The sequence below is a fragment of the Lepidochelys kempii genome, chromosome 3, assembly GCF_965140265.1.
Source record: "Lepidochelys kempii isolate rLepKem1 chromosome 3, rLepKem1.hap2, whole genome shotgun sequence".
In the NCBI taxonomy this organism is placed as follows: Eukaryota; Metazoa; Chordata; order Testudines; family Cheloniidae; genus Lepidochelys; species Lepidochelys kempii.
The window spans coordinates 170,716,149-170,735,396 of NC_133258.1; positions in this window are offsets into that span (position 1 = coordinate 170,716,149).

Here is a 19,248-nt window from a genome sequence, read left to right on the forward strand (position 1 = left end):
TCAGCTGTCTGGTCTGACTAAATGCTTTGTCTCCTCCCCAGCATGCCTGTGTTCACAATGCTAGTCAACGCTGGAAGAATTTTGACACTGGGGGGACATTGGGCCTGTTTTTTCCTGTCACTTAGGTTTTGTCTACACTGGAATTTCGTTGGTAAAACTTCTGTTGTTCAGGGGTATGAAAAAACCACCCCCATGAACAACAAAATTTTACCGACAAAAAGTGCCGGTGTGAACAACACTTTGTTGGTGGGAGAGCTCTCCTCCCGACAAAGCTACTGCTGCTAGTTGGGGGTGGAATTTTTTGTCGGCGGCACAGCTGTGTCGCTAAAAGATGCATAGTGTAGACATAGCCTTAATCAGGAGCAACTCTGTTGGCATTAGTGGAGCTTCACAACAGGTATTTGTGAGGAGAATCAGGCCCTCTACACTGTTCTACAATAAATGGGTCCAGTTCTTCTGTTACATGAGTGCAGCTGTCATTCACTTGAGGGTAGAATAATGACCAGTCTCCACTTTCTACATCCAGTTCTCTTGTTATTGCTTGTGCCATTGCTGGGTTCATGTCGGAAACTGCCTTTTTGTGTTGTTAATGTGTTCAATGTACCCAGCAGTCATTAATGCTGATGGAAACCAAGGAGACTCAAATATTCATAGTTCTAATTTTCAGTGAAACAATCCTTCAGAGACACAGGTGATACAGGCTTAAAATTATGCCAGCAAGAATGAATGCCACAGTCTGTGTCTATCTCCTCCCTACACAATGGGTGCTTAAAATCCCTGCTTCCCCTAACGTATTTTCCAAAGTTTCACTGTTCTGCTGTCACTGAGAAACAGAGGGTTTAAATCATTTTCCGGAACAGTGCCCACTTGGGAAGAACCGACCTGGGGAAGGAAATGCTTTGGTTTGCAGGGGAATTCTGTAGTTTTCTAGTGGGACTTTAATCTGCTTTCTAACCAGACAATGGATTTAAAAGCAGATAAACTGAATGCCTTTGATCCTGAGGGTTTGTGTTTAATCCATAATGTACTTGTGCTGCAAAATCTGCCTGTCAGAACCTGAATCCCCTCCCAGCTTTCCATAAATTCCAGGCTGTTCTGTATTCTCCCTGTTTGTCAGAATAGATTCTGAATTGATTGGCTTGTTCAGAGAAACTGACCCCCGCCCCTTCCCAGTTTGCATGCAGGAGGACCCAAGCTTTATACAGAGGAGTAGCACAGTTAGATATCTCACCTACCCTACACCTTGGGGCACATGTTTAGAGAGAGGAAAGAGAGACTTGATGTGCCCCCTTCTCCCAACCTTTCCACAGGTTTAGGTCAGTCAGTGGTGCTGAACCTGTAGTAACAAGGGGTCCTTAGGTCTTGTGCTGTTTACTGCTCCAGTTCCATGGGCATTACACTATACTACAGAGCATGAGTGGCTTTGTAGCTGCTTATATTTAGTTGCAAGCTCTTTGGGGGCAGGGACTTCTCCTTGTTCAGTACCTGTTCGGTGCCTAGCACAATGGGGGCCTAGTCTGTGAATGCGCTTCTGGGCACTACCAAAATACAAATACTACCGAATAATACTAACCTGCATGGGCTGCGGAATCTCCTATTCTATTGTTCCCCTGTCTGGAGCACTTTGCAGGTTCTTCTGCCCCCTATTGAACAGAGTATTTCAATCCCCTCTTCCCCTATCTTCCTTTCCATCCCACACACCAGTTCTGGACACATTACATTTCCCCCCAACCTTCCCTCCATTCGCACACTCCATGGGACTGAATCCCTAACTGACAAGGCATATGTGTCTGGAATAGGTAGGCTCTTGGGCCTTACAAGTTATTTACTGGACAAGTAAAACAGTATAAACAAAACACTTGGCTGTTTGTTTGCAGGGATTGAACCTGGGACCCTTGGATCTAAAAGAATGAGTCTCTGCTGCTTATCCTACAGAGACTAGTTTGCCAGCCTGATGGCAATAGCGGACTCATAAAGCTCTTTAACCACTAGAGGGGGACAAAGACCCACACTGCTCTGGTCTAGTCTATGTAGGTTCTTACTCTGCCCTTATCACCACAGAATATCTGAGCACCTTCTAGTAGTGCATTAAATTGGTGTTTCTCAACCTTTTTAATACCGCAGACTGGTTTTCTGTCTTCCAAAACTGTGTGAGGGAGATCTCAGGGACCAGCGTCGGCCCAGGAACTAGGAGTACTTGAACTGGTTGTTGGGAAACAACATGACTAACATCTATTGCATAGTGTTTGTTCTTTCATTCTCTTCCCATGGGGAGAAGCATGTGTCATAAATATAAAGGGAAGGGTAAACACTTTTAAATCGCTCCTGGCCAGAGGAAAAACCCTTTCACCTGTAAGGGGTTAAGAAGCTAAGATAACCTCGCTGGCATCTGACCAAAATGACCAATGAGGAGACAAGATACTTTCAAAGCTGGAGTGGGGGGAAAACAAAGGGTTCTCTCTGTCTGTGTTGTCTTTTGCCGGGACCAGAGCAGGAATACAGGTTAGAACTCCTGTAAAGAGTTAATAAGCAATCCAGTTAGATATGCGTTAGATTCTGTTTTGTTTAAATGGCTGATAAAATAAGTTGTGCTGGATGGAATGGATATTCCTGTTTTCGTGTCTTTTTGTAACTTAAGGTTTTGCTTAGAGGGATTCTCTGTGTTTTGAATCTGATTACCCTGTAAGGTAGTAACCATCCTGATTTTACTTTACAGAGGTGATTCTTTTACTTTTTCTTTAATTAAAATTCTTCTTTTAAGAACCTGATTGCTTTTTCATTGTTCTTAAGATCCAAGGGTTTGGGTCTGTGTTCACCTATGCAAATTGGTGAGGATTTTTATCAAGCCTTCCCCAGGAAACGGGGTATAGGGCTTGGAAGGGATTTTGGGGGGAAAGACATTTCCAAGTAGGCTCTTTCCCTGTTATATTTGTTAGACGCTTGGTGGTGGCAGCAATAAGGTCCAGGGACAAAAGGTAAAATAGTTTGTACCTTGGGGAAGTTTTAACCTAAGCTGGTAAAAATAAGTTTAGGGGGGTTTTCATACAGGTCCCCACATCTGTACCCTAGAGTTCAGAGTGGGGAAGGAACCTTGACAGCATGTACAATGGAGTGTAGTGTTTTGGTAGGGCTTTTGTTTGGTTCTTCTAAAAAAAAAATACATATTTTGTATTAACGCCAGAGAACTCAGGGTTAAAGAAAGTGCACCTTGCACTTAGGTAGTAAGGTTTGTGGTGGTGCTTAGTTGGAGTTCATTCCCCAGTCTTGGATCAGACCCTGAGAAAGTTCTGTCTCCTGCACAGACAAGCTTTACCCTTATTGTAGAGAATTCAATTTTGTCAGAGGAGCAAAGTTGTTGACCACAGTCTTCATCCTGGAGCTTTAATTAATCTTTTAGCTATCCTGCGCATAAGCCATGGAGTGCCCTTAAGATAAAGTCTGAGACCTTGAATTTGATTTGAAATTCTATGGGAAGCCAGCGTAGAGAGAGGAGGACAGGTTATTGTGTGTTATGCCTACACTAGCCCTGCCTTTCAACAATGGGGAGAACTGGAAATCAAAATAAGCATAACTCAAGACAAGGCTGCTGAGGTCTTTCTCCTTAAAAACCTGTTCAGGAGGATTTTGATACGGACACTCTGAACCAAATGGGTTTTGCCATTTTCTTTGCCACAAGTGCTGCTGCTTTTTCCTTCTTCTAGTATCATTGTTTGAGGCCATTTTTAATTTCTTTCTTTTGTTGTTTCCCACACCCAAGAATCATTACTACTTGTCCTGTATACTGTGTTCTCATCTGGATGTGTAGTGCATACTTCCAAGCCACAAATTTGCAGCACTTAGAGATTACAGTGATAAATCCTTTAGGTAGGCTAATAGACCAATCAAATTTTGGATAGAAAATTTGAAATGTCCCTTACAAGATATAGGCCACATGCAAATGTGGTATGTTCAGATTTTCACCCTTCCCCAAAGTTTAGAGGTGTTCTGCTCTAGGCTTGGTTAAGTTTATCTCCTGTATATGCCTTGCCAGAGTGAAATTCTACCTTCTGTTTGAATGCTGAGTAGATATTTCTGTCTCTTCATTGGGAAATTCAGTGTGAAAGTTTTCAATAGAAGAATAAAAGGAAATGACCAGTTGTGGATTTTCTACAGCTTCTGCTGATGAAACATATGAGGATCAATTGCAGTTGCATATTATTTTCAAATTGTAGTTAATGTGAGAAAATCCAGTTCAGTCACTTCTTTTCATTGCATTTATTAGATTTTCTTCATTGTTCCCCCTGGGCAAACATATGTATATTATTAAGTTAAGTGCAAAAACTAGTTCACTGGCTTCAGTAAAATCTAAAGAGACTTAACCTGACATCATAAAAAGACGCCAGTGTACTATATTCCAACTCTCTCTCGTCCATAGGCAAAAGCCTCTGTAAAGGGATAGGCTTTCCTCTTGATTTTCTCACTTTTAGCAATGGAAGAAGCAAGTGTCAGAATCAAGGGCCTTCCATTCATATCACTCGGTCCAAAATCTGTAGACAGTCAGATCTTGGGAATGTGTAGTACATAGTGATGTACGGACAGCAAAAGGTGGAAATTATGACTTGTCATATCATAGAATCATAGAATATCAGGGTTGGAAGGGACCCCAGAAGGTCATCTAGTCCAACCCCCTGCTCGAAGCAGGACCAATTCCCAGTTAAATCATCCCAGCCAGAGCTTTGTCAAGCCTGACCTTAAAAACCTCTAAGGAAGGAGATTCTACCACCTCCCTAGGTAACGCATTCCAGTGTTTCACCACCCTCATAGTGAAAAAGTTTTTCCTAATATCCAATCTAAACCTCCCCCACTGCAACTTGAGACCATTACTCCTTGTTCTGTCATCTGCTACCATTGAGAACAGTCTAGAGCCATCCTCTTTGGAACCCCCTTTCAGGTAGTTGAAAGCAGCTATCAAATCCCCCCTCATTCTTCTCTTCTGCAGACTAAACAATCCCAGTTCCCTCAGCCTCTCCTCATAAGTCATGTGTTCTAGACCCCTAATAATTTTTGTTGCCCTTCGCTGGACTCTCTCCAATTTATCCACATCCTTCTTGTAGTGTGGGGCCCAAAACTGGACACAGTACTCCAGATGAGGCCTCACTAATGTCAAATAGAGGGGAACGATCACGTCCCTCGATCTGCTCGCTATGCCCCTACTTATACATCCCAAAATGCCATTGGCCTTCTTGGCAACAAGGGCACACTGTTGACTCATATCCAGCTTCTCATCCACTGTCACCCCTAGGTCCTTTTCCGCAGAACTGCTGCCTAGCCATTCGGCCCCTAGTCTGTAGCGGTGCATTGGATTCTTCTGTCCTAAGTGCAGGACCCTGCACTTATCCTTATTGAACCTCATCAGATTTCTTTTGGCCCAATCCTCCAATTTGTCTAGGTCCTTCTGTATCCTGTCCCTCCCCTCCAGTGTATCTACCACTCCTCCCAGTTTAGTATCATCCGCAAATTTACTGAGAGTGCAATCTACACCATCCTCCAGATCATTTATGAAGATATTGAACAAAACCGGCCCCAGGACCGACCCCTGGGGCACTCCACTTGACACCGGCTGCCAACTAGACATGGAGCCATTGATCACTACCCGTTGAGCCCGACAATCTAGCCAGCTTTCTACCCACCTTATAGTGCATTCATCCAGCCCATACTTCCTTAACTTGCTGACAAGAATACTGTGGGAGACCGTGTCAAAAGCTTTGCTAAAGTCAAGAAACAATACATCCACTGCTTTCCCTTCATCCACAGAACCAGTAATCTCATCATAAAAGGCGATTAGATTAGTCAGGCATGACCTTCCCTTGGTGAATCCATGCTGGCTGTTCCTGATCACTTTCCTCTCATGCAAGAGCTTCAGGATTGATTCTTTGAGGACCTGCTCCATGATTTTTCCAGGGACTGAGGTGAGGCTGACTGACCTGTAGTTCCCAGGATCCTCCTTCTTCCCTTTTTTAAAGATATCTAGGGATGTTCTGAAAGAATCCCAGTATCAAAATCAAAACGATAGGAGAAAGCCATGTACAGACACATGGGACTCCTCAGGTATGTCTACTCTGCAATTAAACACCCGCGGCTCGTCTGTGTCAGCTGACTTAGGCTCCCAGGGCTCGGGCTGCGGGGCAGTAGAGTTGTGGTGTAGATGTTCGGGCTGGTGCCAGGGATATGGGACCCTCCCCCCTTGTAGGGTCCCAGAAGTCAGGCTCCAGCCCGAGCCCAAATATCTACACTGCAATTTTATAGTCTTGCAAGCCCAAATTGGCTGACACAGGCCAGCCATAGGTGTTTAATTGCATTGGAATCTCCCAGTGCAGACGCCTGTGTAAAACCGGTGGAAGTTAGCAGCAATCCTGGTGCAGGACTGGAGCCCCAGACTGTAAACTCCTTAGGGATGGGCTAGTGTCCTCCTGTAATTTTGTAAAGCGCTGTTTAGATTTATGGTCCTGTAGGCCTATGATGTTTAATAATAGTAACAAGCGCAGATACTGGGTGTGGACATCTCAGAAATGAGGCTGTTTTAATAAGTGAAGGTGTGATCAGTTGTTTCCAGTGGTTAACATAGGTTGAAACAGGAGGAGGAGCTGTTTGCCCCCTTGCTCTTCATTGGCTGGTGAGGTGTGCTGCTTACCCAAGTCAGAGAGAAGAAGGAGAACTCTCCTTCGCTTTTAATTGAGGAGGGGGATCTTAGCTCCTCCAATGCTCCCCCTTAATTAAACCCCGGGTGTTTTGTACCAAATAATTAAATAGTCACAATGATTTAATATGTTCTGTGTTGTAGGCAAAAGATTGAAATAATTAGGTTTGGCAGGATTAGATTTTTACCGGTAAATGTTGATACAGGTCGCTTTCATAGTACATGCAGAAACCAACCAAAAAATATTGCTATTGAAGATCATCAAAATGTACAGGTCAGCAAAGTAAGAAAAATGCTGCTTGCCAACTTCGAATTTGATTTAAGGATATTTTCTGTGTGGGTTTTGACATGTGATGTCGACAATTTGTATTGTGATGGTTATGAAGTTTAACTTTTTGAATCTGAAGATCTGCTGTCAGTAAATAATTGTCTGATCCTCACCTATAGCTTCCTGCAACTGTGAATATTTAAATCAATAAAAATTGAAAAAAGCTTAAAAATAAACATTGATATTATCCATTGAAATGATAAAAGAACCATAAAATTTTGCCAAGCTTAGAAGTGTAGCAAAAAGCACTGGATAGGTTTTATGTACCGAAACTGCTGTTTTCATAACAGGGATGTTATGTATAAGAGTGTATATATACTCTTTGTAAGGGGACAAAAGTGAACTTTACCTTGATTTTACAAGCTTCTGTTTGTGCACGATTCTCTGCCAACACCACCATGGTACACTCTTTACCTTCACTGTTTCTAACAGGATGGACTTTGTTTTCATTGTTGATCTGTGTCAGAATGACAGGTGCAGGCTCAAAAGATTCCAGATCATCTTTGAGCTGGGCAGTGTTTTGGATAATTTGCAAAGCAAAGGAAAATAGTCACTATACAAAAAAATGCAAATGTACAGAGGTCACTCTACTGTGGTATGCCCCTTTCCCTAGACCACTAGTGTCCATCCAGTTCCAGGACAATTAACTAGTTTTCTAGGACCAGAGTTATTGCTAGGACAGCACTAAATTAACTTCTGGTGTTAGTAAATGAGTTATTTTATTAAATATATATTCCAGAAAATAATAGGTCTAGGAAACAAAGTCTGTGGATCTCCTACTCAGTTCACAGCTTAGAAAGGTCAGTGAGATGTTCAGTTAAATAATATACTCTGAGTTTAAATAGTCTTGTAATTTGAAAGTCTTGTAAATTTCACTATAAACTAATAGGTTTATACTGTATGGTTCATGAGAAGGAAATTATTCTGTTTTCAGATGTTTCCACAACACACTGCTCTTTAAACCCATGGATAATGAATGTATGATGCCTAGTGGAATGTACTTTTGCTGCTGTTTCTGTCTATAGGTTTGTATTAATGTAATTATTCCCCAAACCCTCTCTTTCGTTAGATTTGAAAAAAATATTCTGCTAACAATCAGTGGTGATTGTGAACAAAGACAGTGAAATACATTAGAAAAAGGAATGATGATCAGCATTCAGGGAGAGATGCAATCAAATAGGTATTTTTCCCCGGCTTGTTATTCCAAACATCGAAATGAAAAACAAAGATTTCACTCACCCTCAAGTGTGTTGGAATTGCAGCCCATTTGGATTAGCTTGAGCCCCACCTAGTGTGCACTACAAGAATAAAAAATTGAACTAGTATGATCTTAAATACACCTGAACACATACTGGTTGGAATAAATCTAGACTTCATGTGTTTTCTATTCCTGATCTAGGGTGACATTTTCAAATGTGCCCAAGTTACATAAGAGTCGAAGTCTTGCTACTTTCAATGGAACGTAGGCTCCCAAGTCACTTAGGGTGTATTTACACAGCTGCTGGGAGTGAGCCCCCCAGTCAACATGGTTGGACTCGTGATAGTTCTGATCAGACTAGCTGTGTTAAAAATAGCAGGGTCGATGCTGCAGCATGGGCAGCTGCTCAGGTACCAGCCAATCCAAACTCTGCTGGCTGACCTGTGCTGCTACCCAAGTGGAAGCCACAACATCCACACTGCTATTTTTAGTGCACTAGCTCAAGCAGATTCTGTCTCCCTGGGCTGGGAGGCACACTCCCAGCTGCAGTGTAGACATATCCTTAGGCACTTTTCAAAGTTGTAGCCCTAGTCTCCACAAGCTCTTGAGATGATGGGAAGAGCTCCCGTCCTCCTGCTTCCATTAGCTACCTACAGCACTGGCGTTAAAATCATGAGATAATATAAAAATAATAGATGTGGGGTTCTTTTTATTTGCCTTCTGCTTTTTTAGACTTTAGGGTGCACTGGGATCACATTTTGATGCTTTCTCCACAGCCACGAGGGCTGGAAGCTTGCTTTTTTAAGAATGGGGGCCGAAATCATCACATTCACTTGACTCCAGGAGCTAAGGCTTTAAGGAAAACCATCATTATCATGAGACTCATGACAAAATCATGAGAATTCACAAAACTGGATTTAGCAGCCAGTTGGGTTCCGAGTGATTAGGATCATTGTAGTTAAGTCCTCTCAGCTGGACTCCTCCCTGTTTCTTTGGACCCTGCTAAATGAAGGCAGGGTAAGCAGTTTTCAAGCAGAACAACAAAGAGTATTTAATTTAAATACAGGATACATACAACAGGAGAGAGTCCTAGGAATCTTCTCTCTCCACATCCATAAACCAACTGGCTTAGCCTCACTTTTCCATCTCTTATAAAACTTAAGCAGAATGAGCACTGCATACTTTGAAGAGACCACTGTATCAATGACTGGCCTCATTAATTAAGGAGACCTTATTAAAATGTTGACTAGCCCAGTTTTGACAAATTATTTGATATTTACATACCTTTGTCAATACAGCCACGAAACAGTGCAATAAATCCAGAGCTTTACTGTCACAAATTATGTGTTTAATGTTTGGTAGTTTTATTGTGTCTATTTCTGTTAAGATGGTAACATTGATATTGTTTATAACACATTTATTCTATTTTTGTGTAAAAACAATGGAGAGAACTTTGCTGCAAACCAGATGCTGTGTCTGATCTGAGCTTTCCTGGTTGAATTATTTACCTAAACTCTCACAAAATCCCTATGTAACATACATTAGCTAAAGGCATGTCGACACTTGCCATTTAAAGCTGAAAAAGTCCCTTTTTTGTGCAAAAACTGTGGGAGCGGCGACATTTGGCCATGAATTTTTGTGGTGAAACTCAGAGGTTTCACCGCAAAAAGAAAACCACCTTCACGAGAGGCATACAGCTCTTACCAGTGATGCTTTTGCAGTGATGTGCAAGTGAAGACATGTTCTTCCTGTTTACACAGCTTTTAGCCCCCACAGGATATACCAAAGTGCCTAGGTGACCACTCTGGCCAGCAGCTCTGCTGCCAGGTAAACAGACACCCACCCCTCCCCTTGTAAAGCCCTGGGAACTCTGAAAGTCCCCTTCCTGTTTTCTTGGCAAGTGCTCACTTATCTGGCCAGGTGACAATGCCTGCTCCATGGAGAAAACCATCCCCTGCTTGGAGCCATGCTGAGCTACTGGAGCTGATCAGTGTTTGGGGAGAGGAGGCTGTGCAGGGACGCAGGATGCCCCACAATCAGCCTCCCCCCCCTTCCCACAAGACCCATCATCAAACTGGAGAGAGCTGCACTGTGGGATAGTTGCCCTAGAGCACTGCTCTCATCAGTGATGGAAGTGCTGTTAACGTAAACACTCTCTGACGCCTGAGGAATTGAGTACACAAACCGCGCTTTACTTTCAACTGTTCCCTATTACCGGTGAAACTTAGAGTGCAAAAACTCTGCAAGTATAGACACGATGCTCCATTGCCCCCTTGGGGCCCCACAAACATGTTTGGCACTGGGCCTACATAAAGTTAATCCGGCCCTGGCTCCTAGGTGCGTGTGGGGTGGTACTGGCGGCGGCGAAGGCTGCCAGGCGGCCACATCCTTTTCTAGGGGGCCCATTGACTGTTCTGCCTTGGGGCCTGGAAATGCTGTCCGCAGGCCTGTTTGGACCCACTTCTGTTGTGGAGAGAGACAAGCTTACCCAGCTCTTCTTCAGGTCTGGGAAGAGTGTCTTCATAGGAAGGAAGCTCCCCATAGACAAGGCACACCTACTCGAAGCATCAAGAGCCCCTTCCTAACAACAGATGCAAAACTGCAGATCTATCTCCACTGCTATGAGAACCAACACCCCTCACAACACCCCTTTCAAGATCCGTGGATCCTGTACATGCCTGTCACAACAGGTGGTGTACCACATCCAGTGCACTAAATGCCTCACTAAACCAGCGAAACCAGACAGCCACAACACACTCAAATGATAAAAGACAAAAACACCTTATTACCTGTGGGCAAACACTTTTTACACAACAATCACTCTACATCTGACCTGATCTCTCAGACCTCATTGTGCCCACCTGCAGGACAGCTTCAAAAGATGAGCCAGGGTACTTAAATTTTTAACTCCGCTAGACACTAAGGCCTTGTCTACACTACCAAATTTTGTCACCAAAAACTGCCTATTGTTGACCAAAGAGGGCGTGCGTACACGCTGCAATGCGACTTTTGTTGGGAAAGATGCCCGGTTTCGGTGACTAAATACATCCACCCTGACAAGAGACTTACGTCTTTTTCCTCTACATGTTTCTGGGCAAAGTGCCAGTGTAGACACCATGCTTCATTTTATCACTTTAACTGGCCTCCAAGGTGGGTCCCACAATGCCCATCGTGACCGCTCTGGTCAGTGATTTGAACTACACTGCTCTGCAGCCAGGTAAATGACCATCTGCCCCCACCCCCACCCCTTAGAAGCCCTGTGAATTTTTGAAATTCCATTTCCTGCTGGCTTGGCGTGGAGAGGTCTCAGTGCATTTTCCCAGGTGACCATGGCAGGTTATCGCACCAAACCCTCTCCTGCTTGGACTACTGCAGAGCTGTTGGATCTGATCAGTATATGGGGAGAGGAGCTGTGCAGTCCCAGCTGTGCTTGAGCCATAGGAATTTTGATATCTATGGGCAGATTTCTCGAGGCTTGTGCGAAAAGGGCTATGGCAGGGACACGTTGCAGTGCTGAGCGAAGATAAAGGAACTGAGGCAGGCGGACCATAAGGTGAGGGAGGCAAACTGTTGCTCTGGTGCTACACCTAAGCCCTGCCGGTTCAATAAGGAGCTGGACGCTAGCCTCGGAGGCAACCCCACCTCCACCGCCAAGAGCCCCATGGATACTTTGGAGGGAACAAAGGCGGTGGAAAGAGAACCTAACCCAAAAAACAAAGTTATTGATGAAGACGTGGAGTTAGACGAGGATGTGGAGCTCCCGGTGTGGCAGGCAGCCAGGAACTGTTCTCCACTCCAGAGGTGTCTAGCCAGTCTCAGCAGTTGCTCTCTGAGGAGCAAGAAGCAGGAGATGAGACACCTGGTAAGTGGCTGTGGCTTGTGTAGTGTGGAGGTGGGTTCAGGGTATAGAAATGTGGGAGGCTGGTTGTGTTTCTGGGAGCTGGACATTTCCCTGTGCAGCTAATCGGTATGGCGGAACAGGGTATTGATGCATGTCAAACTCTCTTGGGAATCCTTCAGAGAGATCTACTGGAAAGTTTCCTGGACGTACTCGCCAGTCCTCTGCCTCAGGTTGTGTGACAGAGGACCTTTGTTCCTTCCCCCATTGTAGGAAACTTTCCCGCACCATTCAGCAATCACTTATGCAGGGACCAAAGCAGCACATAGGTGAGCAGCATACGGAGCAGGGCGGAAGCCAGAAGCATGGGGTAGATGTACCCTCGTTTCCCTGAGATGTTGGCTAGAATGACCCCCGCCTGTGGAAACTGCAGGAGAACTTTAGATTTTTTTCCCCCCATAGACTGCTGCACCATGATCCTTGCAGAGATTGATTGCTCTTTTCCCCATGGGGAGCATACTTCCCTTCCCCCCGCCAATGCTCACCATGCTTTGACTGTTCATAGAGATGTGTGCCTGGCTAAGGTCAGTGAGAAAGTGATGGCAATGTTGCAAAGGGTGTATATAAAAGGAATGTTACAATGCTGTGCGTGAATTTAACAATCCCACTTCTGTGCATTGTCCCCTGTGCGTCACCAGATGTGGCCTTCAGGAACACCCACGCACCCCGGCCGAGTGTCTCCGCCAGATAAGAAAGTGCCCAAGACACAGCAAAGAAGACATGTTCCGGGTAGTCCTGCAGTGCTCCAATGCCGGAAAAAGGGAACGTAAGGAGTGCTGGGAAGCTGAACAGCAGGACAGAAAAGAAAATCAAGCGTTTCTTAAGGACGCAACTGAGAGGATGACTAAAGTAATGGAGGAGTAAACGCAGATGTTGCAGTTCTTAATAGTGCTGAGAGTGAGCAGATACTTGCTCGCCCTCCCCTGCACCACCTTCAGAACACTTTTCTATGCCCCCGCCCCCTCCCAAACTCCACCCGCACAGTCCTTTACACTTTCCAGGACTTCTCGGTTTTCCCTTCACTCCACCCCCACGCCACTTTCACAATGATAGCTGGACCTACACACAATTGTGAAAGTCAGTCCTTCCCTGGTTCCTCCTCTTCCAGCGGGCATCTGTGTGTTTGTGTGTGCTGTTTCTTGTTCAACAAAAGCAGTTTTTTAATGGTGAATCGTCTTGATTTTTTTTCTACAAATTGAGACTGCAGGCACTACCAGGTGTTATCAGTGTTTCTTACAGGAATACAAGGCCCAAAATGACACCATTGCATCCTAGGAAAACTAACCCCGGTGACAGAGATATACATTACTGGTGCTCATTGTCAAAGTGTTGCCTCAAAGCCTTCCTGATTTGAATTGCCCCACTCTGGGCTCCTGTGATGGCCCTGGTATCTGGCTGCTCAAAATCAGCGGCCAAGCGCTCTGCCTCAGCACTCCACCCCTGAGCAAACCTTTTACCCTTCGCTTTACAGAGATTATGCAACGTACTATGACCATGGGAATATTCTCCTCCTTAAGGTCTAGCCTGCCATAAAGGCTTTGCCAGCGCACCTTTAATCTGCCAAAGGCACATTCCACTGTTACCTGGCACCTATTCAGCCTGTTGTTGAAACACTCCTTACTGTTGTCCAGGTGTTCTGCGTAAGGTTTCAGGAGCCAGGGCTGTAAGGCGTACGCTGGGTTTCCCAGGATCACTAAAGGCATTTCAACATTTTCTCACTGTTATCTTCTGGTTTGGAAAGAAAGTCCCCGCTTGTAGCTTTCTGTACAGGCTGGTGTTTCTGAAGATGCGTGCGTCAATTCACCTTCCTGGACCACCCTGTGTTGGTGTCAGTGAAATGGCCACAGTGATCCAGAAGCACCTGCAACACCATGGAGAAGTACCCCTTCCTATTGATGTACTCTGTCGCCAGGTAGTCTGGTGCCAAAATTGGAATGTGTGTGCCATCTATCGCCCCTCCACAGTTAGGGAAGACCCATCTCTGCAAAGCCATCCACTATTTCACGCACATTTCCCAGAATCACAGTCCTTCGTAGCAGGATGCAATTTATTGCCCTGCAGACTTGTATTAACGCAGCCCCAATGGTTGACTTCCCCACTCCAAATTAATTCACGACTGACCAGTATCAGTCTGGAGTCGCCAGCTTTAATTCACACAGCGATTGCCACACGCTTCTCTACCTAGAGGGCAGCTCTTATTCTGGTGTCTTTGTGCCATAGTGTTGGGGCGAGCTCCGCACACAGTTCCAGGAAGGTGGCTTTCCGCATCCAAAAGTTCTGTAGCCACCGCTCTTCATCCCACACCTGCATGACGATATGATCCCACCATTCAGTGCTTGTTTCCTGAGCTCAAAAGTGACTGTTTACCCTATGCAGCTGCTCTGTCAATGTCAAAAGCAATGTAAAGTTGCTCCTATCCATGTCACGTGGAATGTCTGATGCCTGTGAGACTTCTTCAGTTAGGAACTTGACGATTAACTGCACTGCCGTGCCCGATGGTCTCATGACAGTTAACAAAGCACAGGGGAGCAGTGAGGAATCCATCCCTTCTCGCAAAGATGCCGGGGTGCACAGCAGAGAATGGCCATTGCAAAAATGCTGGAAAAGAAAGCCGGAAGCTGATACAGTGCTGGGACACAAAGCAATGCATCACAGGACATTTAGCCAGGTCTCCAGATGCGCTGCGATCCACTCTGCCTTCCCACAACACCTAGCGACAGAGGGTGTCAAGCTGGACTGTGGGATAGGTACCCACAGTGTAATGCTTATGCTGTCGACAATGGTGCCCCCGGTGCGTACACGATCTGCCGACAGAGGGATCAAGTGTCAACATGAAATTCTGATTTTTATTATGTTGCCTTTTGGGTGTCATCATCACTTTTGTCGACAAAAATTGGTAGTGTCAACATGGCCTAAAAATCATGAACTAAGGGCTTGGCTACATAGAATCATAGAATATCAGGGTTGGAAGGGACCCCAGAAGGTCATCTAGTCCAACCCCCTGCTCGAAGCAGGACCAATTCCCAGTTAAATCATCCCAGCCAGGGCTTTGTCAAGCCTGACCTTAAAAACCTCTAAGGAAGGAGATTCTACCACCTCCCTAGGTAACGCATTCCAGTGTTTCACCACCCTCTTAGTGAAAAAGTTTTTCCTAATATCCAATCTAAACCTCCCCCACTGCAACTTGAGACCATTACTCCTCGTTCTGTCATCTGCTACCATTGAGAACAGTCTAGAGCCATCCTCTTTGGAACCCCCTTTCAGGTAGTTGAAAGCAGCTATCAAATCCCCCCTCATTCTTCTCTTCTGCAGACTAAACAATCCCAGTTCCCTCAGCCTCTCCTCATAAGTCATGTGTTCTAGACCCCTAATAATTTTTGTTGCCCTTCGCTGGACTCTCTCCAATTTATCCACATCCTTCTTGTAGTGTGGGGCCCAAAACCGGACACAGTACTCCAGATGAGGCCTCACCAATGTCGAATAGACTAACAATGTCTAACACTTGCAAGTTAGAGCACATTAAAGCAGCCCCAGGCGCCCTAACTCCCAAGCCGTCCACACTGGCAAAGCACTTAGAGTGCCCAGACTCTGCAGCTGGAGTGCTCCTGGTAATCCACCTCCATGAGATGCATAACGCTTGCTGTGCCCCTCTGAAACGCCCAGGCATCAGTGTGAATGAGGTGCTGCATTACTCTGCTGTGATTGACCTCTGGAAATGTCCCATACTCCCCTGAAGTCAAGTGGCCTCTCTTCTCATTGTTTTGGAATTGGCTGTAGGAATGCGGATATCCCCTTTCAAAGCTCCGTTTCTGACAGCCGCATGCTTATCTGCTCTGGGACAAAGCAACCATTACTGTGGAATGTTGCTGCTGTGAGTGTATGTGAGAGAAAGAGAGAGGCGCAGGGGAGGTGGGGGTCTGCTGCTGTCTGAACTTACAAGACAGCATGCTGACGCACTCTCAGCACCCCAAAAACCCACTCTCTCTCCCCCCACATACACATAACACACTCCCTGTCACACTCCACCTCACCCCCGCATTTGAAAAGTATGTTGCAGCCACCTGAATGCTGGGATAGCTACCACAATGCACTGCTCTCTGTGGCATTGCACAAGCTGCTAATGTGGCCACGCCAGTGTGTTTGAATCTGACCCTGCTGTGGTCTCTGAAGGCTGCTTTAACTCCCAGTGCTCTACATCTGCAAGTGTAGCCATGCCCTTAATAAAGACACCGAATTTATGGCTCACAACAAAAATCTGTAAACCACTAAACCTCCTTTGTGCTATGAGGGTAGAGGTGTTAACTGCCCAATTCATGTTGAATGATCTCTTGCAACAGATGTTAATTCCTTATCTGTTCTACTCTCCTATTGAGCTGTGACACTGAGTACCTCCTCCAGACCCAAAGAAGAGCTCTCTGTAGCTTGGAAACTTTTCTCTTTCACCAACAGGAATTGTTCCAATAAAATTACCTCACCCACCTAGTCTCTTTTGAGAGTGTTGCTACTTTGCATTTTTCTTCTTGGAACTGTGCTTTCTGATTATTTTGTTAAACTGAATTTCTAGTGTCTGAGTGGGGAAGTATTCATTTCTCTCTTCAAGGGTGAGCCTTTCAAAAGCAACCTAAGCTCTTTAACACTGATTTTATGATGGCGCCTAAAGGCATCAGTCAGATTGGGTACCATTGGGTTAGGTGCTGTGCAAACAGATAATAAATAACAGTTCAAAAGACAAAATGCAACAGGGGTGAGACAAACAATGACAACAGGTTGGGGGGTAACAGTTTGCTATGACAGGATGTGCAAAGGTTTCAGAGTAGCAGCCATGTTAGTCTGTATCCGCAAAAAGAAAAGGAGGACTTGTGGCACCTTAGATGAAGTGGGCTGTAGCTCACGAAAGCTTATGCTCAAATAAATGTGTTAGTCTCTAAGGTGCCACAAGTACTCCTGTTCTTTTTGAGGATGTGCGAAGTTCTTAGACAGCAGTCAGTCGCAACCACAGCTTGCCTAATCACTGACATCAAAGGGAATAGATAGGCCAGTGCTGAGCACTTCTGGCAATCCCATCCAAAGTGTTAGTGTGAATAACTTAATACTCAGAAGTAATTAGTGATGGTGAGTGGGGCCAGATGGACACCACTCTGAGTAAGTTTCCCAGACTTGAAGAAGAGCTGTGTAAACTGAAAACTTATCTCGCTCACCAACAGAAGTTGGCCCAATAAAACCCCACCCACCTTGTCTCACCAGTGCATAGGGAAGTCAAAAGAGGTACACAGTGCTGCCAACTCTCATGATTTGAGTCTTATGATAATTATTGTTTTCTGAAAGGCCCAGATCCTGGAGTCAAGTGGATATGTAATGATTTCAGCTTTCATTCTTAAAGAAAATAAATTTCTAGTCCCCACGGCTATGGAGAAAGTTTCAAAATGTGACCCCGGTGCACCTTTAAAGGCTCAAAAAGCAGAAGGGAAATAAAAAGAACACCAAATCTATTATTTTTATATAATCTCATTATTTTAATGCCACTCTCATGGTTGTTGGTGAGTCTGACTCGTGGTTTTTGAACATTTGGGGTTGGCAATACTTGGTACAATGGGGGCAGTAGTACTACAAGCTTCCTTATCAATGTGTTTTAATTTGCTGTGAAAGGGCTATACCTCCAGAGGTGCAAAGGGAATTCTGTCACCAGGCCATCCTGTTCTTTGTAAAAACAATGAGTAGTCCTTCTGGCACCTTAGAGACTAACAAATTTATTTGGGCATAAGCTTTTGTGGGCTAAAACCCACTTCATCAGATGCAAGGAGTGAAAAAAACAGTAAGCAGTATATATATTACAGCGCATGAAAGATGGGAGTTGCCTTACCAAGTGTGGGGGGGGGGGGTCAGTGCTAAGGAGGCAAATTCAGTCAAGGTGGAACTGGCTTATTCTCAACAGTTGACAAGAAGGGGTGAATATCAACAGAAGGAAAGGTTTCAGAGTAACAGCCGTATTAGTCTGTATTCGCAAAAAGAAAAGGAGGAACAGAAGGAAAATTACTTTTGTACTGCTGAGGCGAATTCAATCAAGGTGGACATTGCCCATTCCCAACAGTTGATAAGAAGGTGCGAGTATCAACAGAGGGAAAATTACTTTTTGCAAAAAGAAAAGGAGTACTTGTGGCACCTTGGAGACTAACCAATTTATTTGAGCATAAGCTTTCGTGAGCTACAGCTCACTTTATCGGATGCATAAAAGTGGAAAATGCAGTGAGGATGTTTTTATACACACAGATCATGAAAAAATGGGTGTTTATCACTTCAAAAGGTTTTCTCTCCCCCCACCTCACTCTCCTGCTGGTAATACTCTGAAACCTTATCTAAAGTGATCACTCTCCTTACAATGTGTATGATAATCAAGGTGGACCATTTCCAGCACAAATCCAGGGTTTAACAAGAACGTCTGAGGAATGGGGGGGAGGGAAGGGGCGGACAAGGGGAAATAGGTTACCTTGCATAATGACTTAGCCACTCCCAGTCTCTATTCAAGCCTAAGTTAATTGTATCCAATTTGCAAATGAATTCCAATTCAGCAGTCTCTTGCTGGAGTCTGGTTTTGAAGTTTTTCTGTTGTAATATCACAACTTTCATGTCTGTAATCGTGTGACCAGAGAGATTGAAGTGTTCTCCGACTGGTTTATGAATGTTATAATTCTTGACATCTGATTTGTGTCCATTTATTCTTTTACGTAGAGACTGTCCAGTTTGACCAGTGTACATGGCAGAGGGGCATTGCTTGCACATGATGGCATGTATCACATTAGTAGATGTGCAGGTGAACAAGCCTCTGATAGTGTGGCTGATGTTATTAGGCCCTGTGATGGTGTCCCCTGAATAGATATGTGGGCACAGTTGGCAACGGGCTTTGTTGCAAGGATAAGTTCCTGGGTTAGTGGTTCTGTTGTGTGGTATGTAGTTGCTGGTGAGTATTTGCTTCAGGTTGGGGGGCTGTCTGTAGGCAAGGACTGGCCTGTCTCCCAAGATTTGTGAGAGTGATGGCTCATCCTTCAGGATAGGTTGTAGATCCTTGATAATGCGTTGGAGAGGTTTTAGTTGGGGGCTGAAGGTGACGGCTAGTGGTGTTCTGTTATTTTCTTTGTTGAGCCTGTCCTGTA